This window comes from Juglans regia, chromosome 4 (genome assembly GCF_001411555.2).
Source record: "Juglans regia cultivar Chandler chromosome 4, Walnut 2.0, whole genome shotgun sequence".
NCBI lineage: Eukaryota > Viridiplantae > Streptophyta > Magnoliopsida > Fagales > Juglandaceae > Juglans > Juglans regia.
In genome coordinates, this window is record NC_049904.1 from 24,630,581 (window position 1) to 24,647,048 (window position 16,468).

The 16,468-nt window shown below is 32.5% G+C and overlaps 1 long non-coding RNA gene across 2 annotated transcripts; it reads left to right on the forward strand.

Moving 5' to 3' along the window:
* Positions 1–1,442: 1,442 nt before the first annotated feature.
* LOC108990235 lies at positions 1,443–5,858 on the forward strand. Of its 2 annotated transcripts, none has more exons than XR_004801352.1 (3): positions 1,443–1,607; positions 4,299–4,360; positions 4,461–5,858. It is a non-coding gene; the product is annotated as an uncharacterized LOC108990235 (long non-coding RNA). The 2 variants fall into 2 exon arrangements; XR_004801353.1 differs by having other exon boundaries at positions 4,302–4,360.
* The last annotated feature ends 10,610 nt before the right edge of the window (positions 5,859–16,468 follow it).

Consider the following 16,468-nt stretch of genomic DNA (forward strand, 5'->3'; position numbering starts at 1 on the left):
CAGGATCATTCATTTTTTAGTTAAAATTTGAGCAAATAGTATTAGTATAATAGTATTAGTATAATAGTATTAGTATAAAAGTATTAGTATAGTGATTATACTAATATTATTATATAGTTATACTAAATTAAAATCACTATAGCAAATACTAATATATAGTTATGCTAATCACTATAACTAATACTAATACTAATATAGACTATAGTTATAACTTATACCTATACTAAATCTCTATAACTTATACTAATATATTATATAGTTATACTAAATCACTATAACTAATACTAATATAGTTATAGTAATCACTATAACTATATATAGTATTAATACCACTATAGTATTATTGATAATACTATATTATCGCTCACATATAGAAATAGTACTATGCCAATAGTATTACTACATACTAATACTATTAGTGTATTACTAATATTTATATATATTAATTATATATATATCAAGTATAAGAGATTAGAGATTTAATATATATATATATATATTAAATCACTAATATACTGATAGTATGATACTATAGTATTAGTAATTATATTATAAGATATAGTAATAGTATATTATATATAAAATAGGCCATAATGGTGTGGATTAGTAATAGTATAATTAGTATTAGTAATATTCATATATATTAAAATATATCATAGATTCATAGTATACTATATAAATATCATAGTATAATATACTATATATAGTTTAATACTCTTAAATATATATATATTTTTAAGAATCTTCGTTTCGGTGCCCTTTTTTTAAATATTCATATATATACACACACACTAGAAAGGGCACATTGCATGTGTGCCCAATTGCAAAAACATGAAAAATATTCTTAAAACATGAACTAACAATCATAAGTGGTACTAACAGATCATATATAATTTCTTTGGATGGTAATTAATTAAATCATTATGTCTAAAAAAAAACTCTGCATTTAATTAAAACATGTGATATTTTAATAATTTTACTTATCAATATAATAAAAAATAATTTAAATACTCCTCATTTTACACTATTTTGATAAATCCCTCTCCCGTGGCAAGTTGTCTACACTTGCCAAACAATAGGGTTTTTAATATAAATACATATATATATATATATATATTCTCTATCCATCCAACGAGTATAGACAAGAGTCAGAACACAACTTTATCCATATTTTTTTTTGCAACTTTATCTTTATCTCATCACCCATGCCATCATGTAAATTACTTTTTAAGTCAATCTTTTGATTCTTCGGTTTGAACTTTAGACGAAACGTGACACACGAAAAAATAAAAAAGGAAAAGTAAGATGTGGGACCCAGGATGCTTGGTTTTAGCTTTTTTCATTTTGGACGGACTTGAATTTGAGTTTGGGTCTTTTACTCTTTTACGAAGCAAGACGTGGGACACAGTCCCTTGGTGTGACATTTTCAGACTGAGGGGATGGGTTACACCGAGAGTCAGAGACTTTGCATTGTTTTTGTTTGGCCCATGAGTAGAGTGAGAGGACTGAAGAGAGACCGTGAGATTGAAAACTCAAAGTTCAAAATCCTAATATTTCGAAAGAGGGTCCTCGTCTCAGTGGTGCGTTGTGTTTTTTCTTCATCTCAGGTTCGCTCTAAGCTCTGTATTTTTTTCATCTCAGTGGGACTTTTTATTTTCTTCATTTCAGTACGCTGTGGCATGCGAGTATTGTGATTATTGATCTCCTTCGCTTTTTTTTTTTCTTTTTTTCCGTTAGCTTTATTCTCTCTATTTCTCGTATTTGTTCTTTGTCCCGGTGTGTTGTAGTATGGTTCTTCTTGATTCCCTTTTTGTTCTCTTTGGTGTGGATCTGAGCAACTCTTTAGATTTTTTTTATTCTTCTCGATTCTCTTTTTGTTCCCTCTATGGTGTGGATCTACTGGTATTGTTGTGCTAGTAGTAGTGTTGTTTTTTTTGTGTTTATTTTCGTTGTTGATTTTCTGCTGCTGTTTTATATTATGTAATTTAGTATGTAAAAATAGTTCTTGTTTTATGTTAATGGCTTACATTCTCTTTAAAAATGCTCCTAGATCGATTGAATGCAGCAGTTTTCAGTCTTTAGTTTTCTATTAGTGGTTTATATTTGCGTGATTCCTTTGGTTTTACACCTTTTTGCGTTATTCCTTTGACTTGTCATTCATTTTTTTTTAAGGTTTTATTCTTTGATTTTTACTATATTATTTGTTATTCAGTTTTCACTTTTGTGGCTAATATTACCACTACTTGTCTAAAAATATTTTTTTAGATATGTCTGAACATATTACAAATATAGAATGCTCATTTGCATGTCCACTCATGGAAGACATAGAACCTACAAAAGGAGATGATACTGCCACAACCTTTATAGAGTGTGATAGTAATTATGAGAACCATGAAATTGACGATATTATTGGTGGAGAAGAAAACCCAAGTGCCCCTAAGGAACCCCAAAAAATATGCAAACCAGAGGAAGCCTAGGAAGAAAGCTTCTGCTGTTTAGAATGATTTTAAAGTAGTGGTTAAGAATGGTGCAAAGAAAGCTGAATGTAACTTTTGCAAATACCTATTGTCTATTTCTTCATCAGGTTCTACAATTCACTTCCATAGGCACTTGACTAGTTGTCTTCCACACATAGCTGCTTCTAAAAAGCAAAAGGTTTTAACTATTGACATGAAGGGTCCTGAATGTGTGAACACAGTGAAAAATTTCTCGTATGATATGAAAAAGGTAAGAGAACTTGCTTTTCACATGATACTTTATCACGAGTATCCATTTTCCATGATGGAACATGTTGTGTTTAATAAATTTATGAGAGCTAATACTCCTTATTGGCAAAAGATAAGTCGTACTACAGTAAGAAATGATTATGAATCCACTTATGAAATTGAGAAAAAGAAACTGAAAAAAATATTGACAAGTGTGAATAAAGTCAGCATAATAACGGACATGTGGACTTTAGGTCAAAAGATCTCATATATGGTCGTTACCTGTCATTTTGTTGATCCTGATTGGCATTTACAAAAAAGTCTTAAATTTTTGTAATGTCCCACCCCCACACAGTGAGGTTATTATTGCTGATGCACTTCAAAAGTGTTTTGCAGATTGGGGTATTGAGAACAAAGTGTCTACAATAATAGTGGATAATGCTAGGTATAATAATGTAGCTTTAATGGTTCTCAAATATGTCTTCACTTTGAAAAAGAAGTTATCTATTGGGGGGCAGCTTTTGCATGTGCGTTGTTGCGCACATATAACAAATTTATTGGTCAAAGATGGATTTATTGAGATTGGTGAAATTGTCGATTGTGTTTGAGAAGGGATAAAATACTTGGTTGCATCAGAAGCTCGTATCAAGCAATTTAGTGACATTGCAAAACAGTTGCAATTACCAACAAAGAAACTTTTTTTGGATGTTCCTACTCGATGGAATAGCATTTACCTAATGCTAGCAGTAGCCTTAGAGTTTGAAGAAGTCTTTCCAAGATATGGAGATAGAGATCAAGGTTTTAATTATGTTCCAAGCATTGAAGATTGGATAAAAGTGGAAAATGTGTGTCAGATTTTGGTAGTTTTTAATGAGGTGACAAACATTATCTTAGGAACCAAGTATCCAACTGCTAACTTATTCCTTCCTGAGGTATGGAGAATAAAATATTTTTTGAACAAGAAGTCTCTTGACCAAAATGATTACATACGAGCAATGGTTGTGAAGATGAATATAAAGTTTGAGAAATATTGGGGGGAATGTAACTTGCTTATGGCAGTAGCTGCTATTTTAGATCCAAGGTTCAAAATGATGCTTGTTCAATTCTATTTTCCAATAATTTATTCAGAACCTGAAGCTACTAGAAACATAGAAACCATCTTGAGAATCTTACATGAGTTGTATGATGAATATGTTGAAAATTATAATTTAGCTAATGTGGAGTCAAATGGACATGAAAATGCTTGAGATATAAGTTCTTCTTGAGGTAGTTCGATCAATGCTGTAGGGAAGAATGTGATGAGTGACATGTCTATATTTGAATCATTTCTTATAAGTGTTGATACCATTCGACCAATGAAATCTGATTTGGATGTTTACTTAAATGAAGGTGTATATATTTGTAGTGAGGATTCAGATTCACATTTTGATGCCTTGGAGTGGTTAAAGGTCAATGATCTAAAGTACCACATTTTATCTAAGATGTCACGTGATATTTTGTCAATTCAAATTACTACAGTGGCTTTAGAATCTACATTTAGTGCTGGTGGTAGAGTGATTGATCCTTATTGTGCATCAATGTCTGTTGAAACAGCAGAAATGTTGTTATGTAGAGCTGATTGGGTTCGAGTACTTCATGGTTTGAAAAAATCAAGTGTAAGTATAATTTTCTTTAGTGTTTTTTTTATTGCCATCTAGAACTTGTTTTAACTTATTAAGAACTTGTCCTAACTATTTTTTCTCTTTCATTTTGTAGAGAGAAGACCAACTTATAAGGAGATTTTACTACCTTGACATGAATTGCTGGCAGGTTGTATATTTTTGCCTTTTGGTATAATGCTATTTATTATTAAATTGTTATTTTGTTATATCATATTCCTAATGATATCTTGTGTGTTTTGTATCATAGGTTGATGGGGATTAGCTTCTGGCTGGTTTTTTGTCGTTTGTTTTTTTTTGGTGAATTGATCTACTAAAAATATTAAAAGGAAGTATGCTTATAGGACATGTTGTTTAAGTAGGGATGTAATTATTTTTGTGAAAAAACTTGTTGACTCGTCGGAGCTGTCCAATTAGACAAGGTTGCTGGAAATTTGGATTTCTTTTGACAGCTTTGACATATAGGTAATTTCATTACTTGTATAGTTGACTTAAATTGCAGAAGTATATGGAATATTGCAAACCACTGTTTTTGTACGTAATGGAGAAATATGGATAACATGAACTAATTTTTTGTATTGTTTTATTTTTGTACTTGGTGCTCAAAGAAATGGTTTAACATGTTGATAGTGGTTTCATGTTTGTTATTCTTGGCTATTATTATTAGGTTGTTTACTACTTTTATTTATTGTTCTACAAGTTATTATTCAATCTATTGTGTTTCATTCATTTTTAGACTAAGTGTTTATTATTAGTGTTTATCATTTTATTAATAAGTTGCTTACTCTTAGTTAAGATTAGTAGATTTATTAGTGTTTATATATATTTTATTCTCTTTAAACTAAGACAAACTTTTACATACTTATGTAACTGTCAAATGTAGAATTGGCTCCTATATTCAAAGGTGAAGGGCCAACATATTTCTATTGATTTATTTCTAATAAGAATGTTGGCTCCTATGTCATATGTGCATAAGAAATGAGGCTGAAATGAATAAATGTTGGTGGACTTTTCAGTTTGTAAATTTGAATATGTGATTTAGAAGTTATTATTGTGAATCTGTGATACCTTAGAAGTTGGAATTATTTATCTATTTTAGTTTTTAACTATATTTTGGCAAGTGATAAATTATTGATTTATTTGCAATAAGAATGTTGTCAATAAACAATGCTATGTAATGTGTTGCTGTGCATCAAAGTGGCTCAAGTGAATAAGAGTTAGAGGACTTTTTTCTACCATTTATTTAGTTTTTTTTCCTAGTTGATGCTATAAATAGTGTTCAACCATTTGAAATTGTAATTTATTGTTATACCTTAGAAGTTGGAATTATGTACCTATTTGTAACTATATTGTGGCAAGTGATGAATCATTGATTTATTTGCAAAAAGGTGTTGTTTAAGCAATGCTATGTCATGTGTTGCTGACTGTTGTGCATCAGAAATGGGGCTGATTCGGCTGAAGTCATGAATAAGAGTTGAAGAATATTCTTCTACCATTTTTTTTTTAGTTTGTTTTCTTAGTTGATGCTATAATTAGTGATCTACCATTTGAAATTGTAATTTATCTTCATGCTTTAGAAGTTGGAATTATTTAGCAATTTGTAAGTTTGTAACTATATTGATTATTGTGAATGTTCTATATAGTTAATCTTTTCAGAGGAAGTAAATGATTAAAAAAAAAGTCTTCTCAATCAAATGAATAAATATAAACCTTTGGATTAAAGTTGAAAAGATTCTATGTGGAAAAGAGAACGTGAAAGGTTGTCATTAGCAGCATTGGTTTCTCAATACTTTCAAAAAAGTCACAGATTCTGAATCGTTGATTTATTTGCAATAAATATGTTATATAAGCAGTGTATAGTACAATCTAATATTTATTGATAAAATTATAGTTAAAATTTATTTAAGAGAAATAATCTTATTTATACATCATATTTAACTCGATCTCGAGCGAGTAGTCCGAGTTCATATCAGCTCGTTTATTTTTTATATTTGAGTTCGAGTCGGGCTTGATCTTAATATTTTTTATATTCTCACAAACTATCCAACTTTATCTGTTGTATCCAATATTATGATTTTGGTAGCGTCATCCCCTAATGTTATTTAGATATACAGTTTCGGTGATGGTGCATCGATGTATTACTTGTTGGTGTGCACGACCAAACGAGCATATTTGGAGAACTATGAGGAGATACTGCCAAAATTTTGTTGAACATAATAGATAATAATTGGTAGATTAACGATTATGATCTTACAAACCCAAATAGGATCGGGCCAACTACTCGGTGAAAGGAAGAAATTGCACAATATGTTAGATAATTGATTGTTTGTTATGCACATGACTGTTTGTAATAGGATATTAGACATGGATAAGAGTTGGATGCGAGTTAAAGATCGGTTGAATGATGATTACAATGTAAATGTTGAAGGTGTTAAGAAATTTTTAGAGTTCGCATCCTGTACAATTGGCTGTGACAATCGTATTAAATGCCCATGCCAATTTTGCAAAAATTTGCATTCTCATAAAATAGAGTTGGTGAGAGAGCATCTGTTTGTCAAAGGTATTGACCAAGGTTATATTGATTGGGTCTTACATAGAAAACCGTATCCAACGTCATTCGAATTTCAAGATAAAGAAGAAGACATCGATGAAAATGTACATCCTGAGGTTGTTTGTGACGATCCCGAAGAGGATATGGAGCAAATACTGGGCAACATTGGTGCGAGAATGTTTATGGATAAAGGTGATACGGACCCATCAAATTCAAATGATCTGTGCCATAACACTTTTACCCGCTTGTGGAATGATTCACAGCGTGAGTTATATCCAGGGTGTAGAGTGCATAGTAAGTTGTCATTTATAGTTAGATTGCTTCATATAAAATTCATGTGCCGAATATCTATTAAGGCTATTAATATATTGCTCAAGTTATTTAAAGAGGCACTTCCATCAGACAATATTTTACCCCGCAACTTCTACGAAGCAAGATAGTTGAAAAAAGGACTCGGGTTTGATTATAATATAATACATGCATGTAAGAATGATTGTGTTATTTTGGTGAGAGAATGAGCAGTTGAACGAGTGTCTCATTTTTTATGAATCAAGATGGACAACTGAGAAGCAGAATGTGCCGCGGAAGGTCATACGTCACTTTCCATTGATGCCTAGATTATAATGGTTATTTATGTCTCATTCAACGGCTGTAGACATGACATGACACTCATCATCTAGAGTCAAGAATGATAATATTTTGTCACATCCTACAGACTCTCAAGTTTGGAAAGAATTTGACTTGGAACACCCATGGTTTGCTAAAGAACCTTGTAATGTTCGACTTGGGTTAGCAACAGATGGATTTAATCCGTTTGGGAACATGAGTACAGTCATAGTACTTAGCTAGTTGTACTTATGTCGTACAATCTATCACTGTGAAAGTGTATGAAAGATCCATATTTCATGATGATTTTGCTCATTTCAGGTCCTAAATCACCGGAAAATGATATAGACATACACTTACAACCACTGATAGCAGAATTAAAAGATTTGTGGGAGGATGAGGTCTTAACATTTGATTCATTAACAACCAAGTCATTCAAGATGTATGCTGCAGTGCTATGGACAATAAATAATTTTTTCGCTCATGGAAACTTGTCAGGTTGGAGCACTAGGGGGAAATTGGCATGTCCAACTTGTAACAAAATACCCAATATGAATGGCTTATGTATGAGAGGAAACTATATTTCATGGGTCATTGTCAATTTTTACCTGGTGACACTGTTAAATGGTAGGATGTTTGATGATACTGTTAAATGGGGGCACTCTCCACCATTCTTATCTGGCGAAGATGTTAGTGCATAGTTTATGGATGTCAGAAGTAATGATTTTGGTAAAAAATAACGGAAGAGAAAACGAAGTGTGAATGAGTTGAATTGGAGAAAGAATAGTATATTTTTTGAACTTCCCTACTGGTCGACGTTAAAATTGCAGTATAGTCTCGATGCTATGCATATTGAGAAAAATATATGCGAGTTCGTGGTAGAAACATTGATGTCAATTGAAGATAAAATGAAGGATAATATAAACTCATGGAAAGATCTAAAGCGGTTGGGAATCAGACTTGAAATGCATTTGCAACAAAGTGGTTTGTCTGTTTACATGCCAGTTGGGTGGTATACATTGTCAAGAAATGAAAGGGCTACATTTTGTGAATGGTTGCAGAAGATTAAATTACCGGACGGGTATGCCTCGAATCTAACAAGGTGTGTGCAAACAAATAACTGGAAAATTACTGAACTAAAAAGCCATGATTGTCATGGATTTTTACAACGTATCTTGCCTGTTGGTATCTGTGGATTCTTGAAGAGAAATGTGTAGATTGCATTAATTGAGTTGGGTGCATTTTTTAAAGATTTATGTGCTAGAACATTGAATGTAGAAGCTTTGGATCATATGGAACGAGAAATTGCTATAATATTGTGTAAGTTGGAGAGTATTTACCCACTGTTATTATTCGATATCATGATTCACTTAGCTGTTCATTTGCCATGTGATACTCGACTTGCAGGACCAGTCCAGTATAGATGGATGTATCCCATTGAATGGTTTCTTGGAAAGTTAAAACGCACAATGGGTAACAAGGCCTGCCCAGAAGGATCAATTGCAGAAACATATATTGATGATGAGTGACATACATTATGTTCCAAATACCTCCACGGCATTGACACAAGATTTGATCGGCTGAAAAGAAACATTGATGTTGACCAAGCAAGACAACGAAACAGATTTTATGTATTCTTCCAACAAGTACGTCCACTTGGTGCTAAGTGTAGTTATGATTTGTGTGGAAGGGAGTTCGAGAAAGGTCAGTGGTACGTGCTAAACAATTGCCCTGAGATTGAAATCCATTTGAAGTAAGTTCAAATTAATTATTAATTAATCATTGAATTTACTTATTAAACAATTATACAAATATACTTATTATAGGTAATTTTTAATTTCAGTGATCATATTAACATGCTCAAAGAACTGAGAGTAAATGATATAGACCAGAGACATGAACAGGAGTTCCTGAAATGGTTCAAACAACAAGTAATGATATTAATATAGATGCAATTTTGGACTAACTTAAAAAGTAGATTGGATTGTTAACGGTTGAATGTTTATACTTTATTTAATATGTGGGTTGTACAAATGTATGCAAGTAATCCAAAATATATATCAGACGAACTATATGCACTGGCACGTGGACCCTAGAGACGCACTACTCTATATTCTGCATGTATTTTTCGAGGAAGTAGGTATCACACAATTGATCGAGAACTTTATAGAAAAACACAAAATAGTGGTGTCCTTGTTGAAGTGAGTCATGATGGAGACGACATTGATTTCTATGGAGTTATTGTAAATATAATTGGAATGAAATATGTGGGAGAGCTTATGGTTTATATATTTAAGTGTGATTTGTGGAATTTAAGGAATCCTCAAAGGGGAAAATGCCACCACGAATATTTTCTGAGATAAAAAAAAGTGGTATGTAAATAATCCTTTTATTTTGGCTTCCCAAGCATCTCAAGTTTTCTATTTAGACGATCCTCAATTAGAAAATCAATGGCAAGTAGTACAAAAGTTTTCTTCTAGAAATATTTATGACGTTATCCATGAGACAAAAGGACAAGATGATGAAGAAGATGATCCCTCTACTCAATAAACATACCTAGAGAGTCAATCTGCCTTTAACTTGTTTGTGAATTTGAGCCAGTATGAGATGATCATATTACATAGGGAAAATATTGAGGTTGAAATAGTTGAGGCGACAGTTGATCAATGTGTTGAGTCATTTGAAATATCTACATATGAAACTGATAAAGATGAAAATGATACAGATGATTGACCAGTTTTGTATTCACATTATACAGTATCTTGTAATTATGCCACCAAAGAGGAAGGAAGTTTGCATACCATCTCCACCTATTCCTAACTCTCTGCCTGACTCACCATTAGAGACTAACTCTACGGAATAAGGTAAATAGCTAATACTTATTTTTTCAATTAAGATAATTGATAATAAGAAATATAAATATTATTTTATAGATATAACAGTACAATTACGTAAAGGATGAGGAACTACTAGAGGCGTGACGTTGGAGAAATATTGTAAAGTGCGTAAGATAAAAGTTAGTATTTCTGACGAACATACCGAAGGCGAGGGACAACAAGCAGTTTGGCTTGCATCGCATGTGGGTGCTCTTACACGAACTTATGCACATTTGGCTACGAGTTTATGGCATAAAGTCCCGTAAGATGTGGAAGAGCTTATAAAGAAGCGTTGTTCGGTACATAATATTTAAATAATAAATTTATATCAATATTATTTAATAATCTAAATGATAATATCTTTGTGTATATACTTTTTCAATTATGCTTTCGAACTAAATTTTGGTCGGAGAGAGGGGTGTAAGACTGTCGATGAGCTGATGTGTAATGCATTCTGCAAGTATAAGGCGAGGTGTCATGAGCATTATAAGAAGTACGAGAACAATAAAGATGCATGCCAGCATCCTTTTCAGGATGTCCAACTTGAAGATTGGAAAAAACATTGCGACATATTTGAGGATCCATCATATAAGGTAAATGTTTGGATTTTAAACTAATCTCAACTCATCTCAACTCATCATTACAACTTTTTCAAATCCCAATACAAAATATAATAAACAATTCAACTTTTTCAAATTTCAAAATAATAATAATATTAAAAAATAATATTCTAATAATATTTTATCATCTCAACTCAACTCAACTCAACTCACTCCAACATCCAAATACAACCTAAATGAATTCTTTATGTGTCCTATTTTTAATTTTCACTTACTAATTTTTATAACTTCTATGCAGGAGCGAAGTTCTATAAACAAAACAAATAAATCAAAATTGAAGAATCATCATCATGCAAGTTCAAGATTTTTCCATCGTCTCTCTATGAAATTGGTAATGTATTCTTTTTTTTTTATATATATATATATAGTTTGTTTTTAATATTGACTTTATATCTTAACAATGTCTACTGTAGAAAGAGTTAGACACCAATTATGATCAGCCAAAATTATATGCTACATCACATACTAAAAGTAATGGAGAGTGGACTTATCTCGATACTCGTGAGAATTATGTAAGTATTATAATTTGATTTAATTAAACATATTTAAATTATTGTGTCAATATTAATTTTATATGTTGTGTGTATGATAAAATGGTTGCCCTTTGTGCTGAAACTGCATCAGATCAGAATTCATCAATAAGTGATGTTGAAATTTTTACACAAGTTCTAGGTCAACGTTCAGGATATTTGAAGGGTTTGGGTAGCTGTGTAAAACCTCCAAGCTCTTCATCAACGTCAAGTACTACTGCCATTGTGTTAGAGAATACGAATTCTAGGATCGAAGAATTGATTGCAAAACAGCATGAGTTAGATGCTCAATTGACGAAATAAGCAGACATGAAGATGCTCATAAAACAACAAGAATATCAATAAAGAGAGATGCAACTCCAAATGCAAGATCAACAAAGAGAAACTTCAGGCCTCCAAGCAATTAATTTTCGTCTTTTGCATATAGAAAAATTATGTACTGATAACATTATTAGTATTATTACTATTTTATTTATTTAGTTTTGACTTATTGATTAGTTTTATTTATATTGAACAATTTGTAATGTATTTTTGAAATATAAATATCTATTTGGTTTTAAATTAGTATTCTTCATGAAAATACTAATCGTTCGAACGATGATGAAACGTTCGAACATATATATATATCAGACACAACCGTTCGAACCTCACAAGTTAGAGTTGAACGCTGAAAAAAGTTGCGCGATGTTTGAACACGTTCGAACAGGCAATTCACACTCTTTCTGCCCCAAACACGTTCAAACGGCTTAATTTACGCTCGATCATCAATTTGTTTGTTCAAACATTTCTTCATGTGTATTTGGTCGAACGGACTGGTATCGATCGACCGGCCATGAAGTACCGTTCGAACAGACATATTGTTCTAACATTTTTTGGCTGTTCAAACGACTTTTTGAGATGAATTTCAATCATCACAGAAAAAAAAATTTCCGCTCAACCGTGATCGAACGATCCAGCCAAATTCATTCCCGAAAGATATTTTTTGGGACGAATTTATAATTTTCGTCCCAAAATACCTTTTAGGACAGTTTTATTGGGAGGACCTTAGGGCGCTTTTTTTTCGACTTTTGGGATGAAAATCTAGTCTTTTGGGACGAAAGAAATTTCAATACTCGTTAAAAAAATATGGGGTTCGGGTTGTGGTGTTCTGATCAACAATTGCATTCACTAGTTCCAAAATAAGTTATCTCCGTTCTTATCTCTTCTAGGTGCTAAAAGAAATCTGGGAGTCTCTTTGTCTCTGTCTCTGTGTGTGACACCCACACATATGTATCACTACATCAAAATCATGCTTTTCCCGAGAAGGATTGTTGTGGCAAAAAGCGGGTCCTCCATGGGTAATAGTCTCTTCCCACAAAATGTTTTGGTGGGAAGTTTGTGGCATTAAAATAGTGATAACAAATATTTTTTTCCACCAAAACACCAACTCATGGTAAAAGTTGAGTTTTTATGAGGAAACTATCTGTGGAGAAAATAAACCAAGATTTTTACCAATCTCGTGGGTAATACTTTTATTTGCCACCAAAACTGTCTGTGGGTAATAATTTAACCCACAAGAATGTTTTGGTGGGAATTGCTACTTTCCCAAGAATACCCATCTGCCAGTAATGGGGCTGCACCTTTTTCCCACAATAACCACTTCGCAGGTAATGTTTATTTCCATGACCAAAACTTGTGGGAAATAATGTATGGAGTTGTGAAATTAAGAATTCACCACCAACATCATTTCCTGATAAATAGTTTTTAGTCACAACAATTATAATCAACACTATGCATATACACAATTATAATGTCCATGTATCAGACACAAAAATATATCATATGTTACTCTCTTTTGATGAGCCTCCAGTTTGCATCATTGCTAAATTGTTTTTACTAGTACATAATTAAATGTTTTCTTGTGTTTGCCATAATTCTTCATCCAAGAACCACAAATTAGTTGGTCATTTTATTTTCACGGTGCTTGTTTTCTAGTCATGAGACTAACGGTAGCTAATTTTAACTACTTCTTGTGGCTGGTCCACCTTTCTTCAGCTTCAAGATGGGGCTCCCTTCAGCTACTACACTTGCTTTGAAGCTTGCAGGTGCAGCTTACCAATTTTTCAGCTGTTTGTTGTGGAATTTCGCAAGTGAACGAAATCATAACAAGTAATATAGTGATAAAGAAGGATATTGAACCCATGAGGACTATTTACCTATTAACTATTCAAATTGTTCTAATTCTAACTTATTTGAAAATTAAGAAAATTGGTAGATTTTGAATTTTAAAAAAGTTTAAAAAAAATGAAATTAAATCAACAAATGAAGATTTTACCAAACACTTAAAAAGTAGAAGATTTCATCCAAAAAGAAAATACTAAGGCATCCGACTCACCAAACCAATCCAATCCCAAATCCTAACCATACAGTCAATCAATTATCATCCTATTTGACGGTGAAATATTTTAACTTATCTAGGACCCTCTCTTGAGTAGAATTCGAATTACCCAACATACAATAACTCGCGATATGTCTATGCGAATTTAAAAGTATTTGAGCACATTAAAATTAATAATATTTCATATAAAAGCCACATAAATTTAGTTGGCACATTCATGCCTTTCGTTCAATTCATGGCATACATCATACGAATCTGCACTATATGCATCATCTCTCAAATTAACTTGCACAACAAACCACTCAACTATTGGCCAAATAATTAAAAGCATTAGACTCAATGATGTATACTCAAAAGGAATGATAAAATTATGATCACATAGAAATAAGATTCGAAATTGTCATGGAGAGACTACATCGTAGCCTTAGCAATAGAAATTAACTCATAATAGAATAAAAACAAATTACAATATCTAGGTACCTTGGTACCTAGATATTATGTTGCATCTTTCATTGTATTGATTCTGAAAGTGCCAAATCCGTACTCATTTGAAAAATTTAGGCCAATTAGCCTATGCTCAATTGTTTATAAAATATGTTCAAAGTTGGTTGTGAATAGATTGACATCTGTTTTGAGTCGTCTGATTTCTAAAGACCAATTAGCATTTTTACCATGGAGAAGTATCTTCAAGAATATAAGTGTTACGCAGGAATTGATTCAGGATATAAATAAGCCAATTAGAGGGGTTAATATCATGATAAAAATTGATATGGCTAAGGCTTATGACACGATTGATTGAGAGCTTTTGTTACAAGTTCTAAAACCTTTGGTTTTTCCTTGGAGGTATGCAATCTGATCTATAATTATGTATCTTCGCCATGGTTTTCTATGGTTATGAATGACACTTCTAAAGGTTTTTTTAAGGGTGGTAGGGGTCTCCAACGGAGGGACCCCTTATCCCTTTATTTATCTTGGTGGAGGAGGTCTTCTCTTGGCTTCTGCGTAATAAATTATAGTCTGGACTTATTGGTTATTATTCGCAACCTTGTAATGGCCCTTTAATCTCACATTTATTTTTTGCAGATGATATGGTTATTTTCTCTAATGGTAGAAAAAAAAAATTGTGGCGAGGATTTTAGAAGTTCTAGATCTCTATGCCTAGTGGTTTGGTCATGTGGTCAATACTTCCAAGTCATCTATTTTCTTCTCAAAAAAAATCATAGAATCAAGACACCAAGAGATGCTAGAGTTTCAGGCTTTCTAATGGGGAGTTTTCCAGTGAAGTATTTGGGGGTTCCAATCTTCTTAGATAGGCTGAAGTCATACTATTTTGATGATTTGTTGCTTAAAATTCCTGAAAAGATTGTAGGGTGGAAGATGATATATCTTTCTTCTAGAGCTAGATTGCAACCTAAGTGGAGGTGTGGTGGGCCTACCCATCACAACTAGGGATATGGTCAACTAGGGGTATGGTGGTGACAAGCTTTTGGAATCTTGATGTAGAAAACGTAACAAAGGCTTCTGTTGAAGGTGGGTGAAAAGAGGCATATATCTGACCGTTACTCCCGTGTATCTAGGCTTCAGCCTTCTTTCACTTCTTAAGAATAATCTCCTGTGTATCCAATTTGATGATGTATGTGTACTAAAATATAAATGTTACAATTTATAGAGTTTTGAGATGATAACAATTTCCTCAGCTGCATCAATTTTTCTTTGACCACGAGATCGTTGATTAAATTTTTCATTCTTGTTCCTTTTGATCGAGAGTTTATCAAAACATAGTTACAATAGACACTAGAAACCTGTATCTTGGCACACACTATTCTAATAATGTCATTTCTTCATCGTTATCATGAAGACACATCTCGATTTCTCTCTAACATTTAAAGGGTGAATACTTCCATGTATATAGCACCTGTCTCATGTGAACTATTTAAATTGTTTTATTCCAGCATTTTTCATGTTAATATACTCCTCTCCCCTTCCCTTTTTTAATTTTAAAGTTCAGTTATTATGGCCTTGGTATAACTATTTGAATCCATGTGGCATAAAGGTGCTACAACATTTGGACCACCCAAAGGATCAGCACCAGCCAAAACAAATCCAAGTGAGCATCTCCTTGCAGCTCTGGAGGAGAGCAAAACTCTCTTCCAGGTATGTTGCATATCTTGATCTCTGTATGGTTTGTGAGAATAATGTTAATATGTGGAGATGAGCTGCTTTTTTTGAAGAAACTAGTGAGACTTATAATGAAGTCATAGCTATATGCTTGAGGCCCTTTGGATGAGCTTGTGTCAAAGTTGGTTGAAGGATTGGAGAAAAATGTTCACAAAACCTTCCAACTATCTAATAAGTTACTTTCACCAACTGACTTGCATTTAGAATCTATGTATTGTGAACCATTGAACAACTTCCAGGTATAGATCATTGTTTCTTACATTTCTTATGCATACATATCTTCATGCGTTATTTGTTGAAGTTTTTGTTTGATGGAATTTGAATATTGACTATATATTGACAGAATTGATTACAATATTCTAGTACA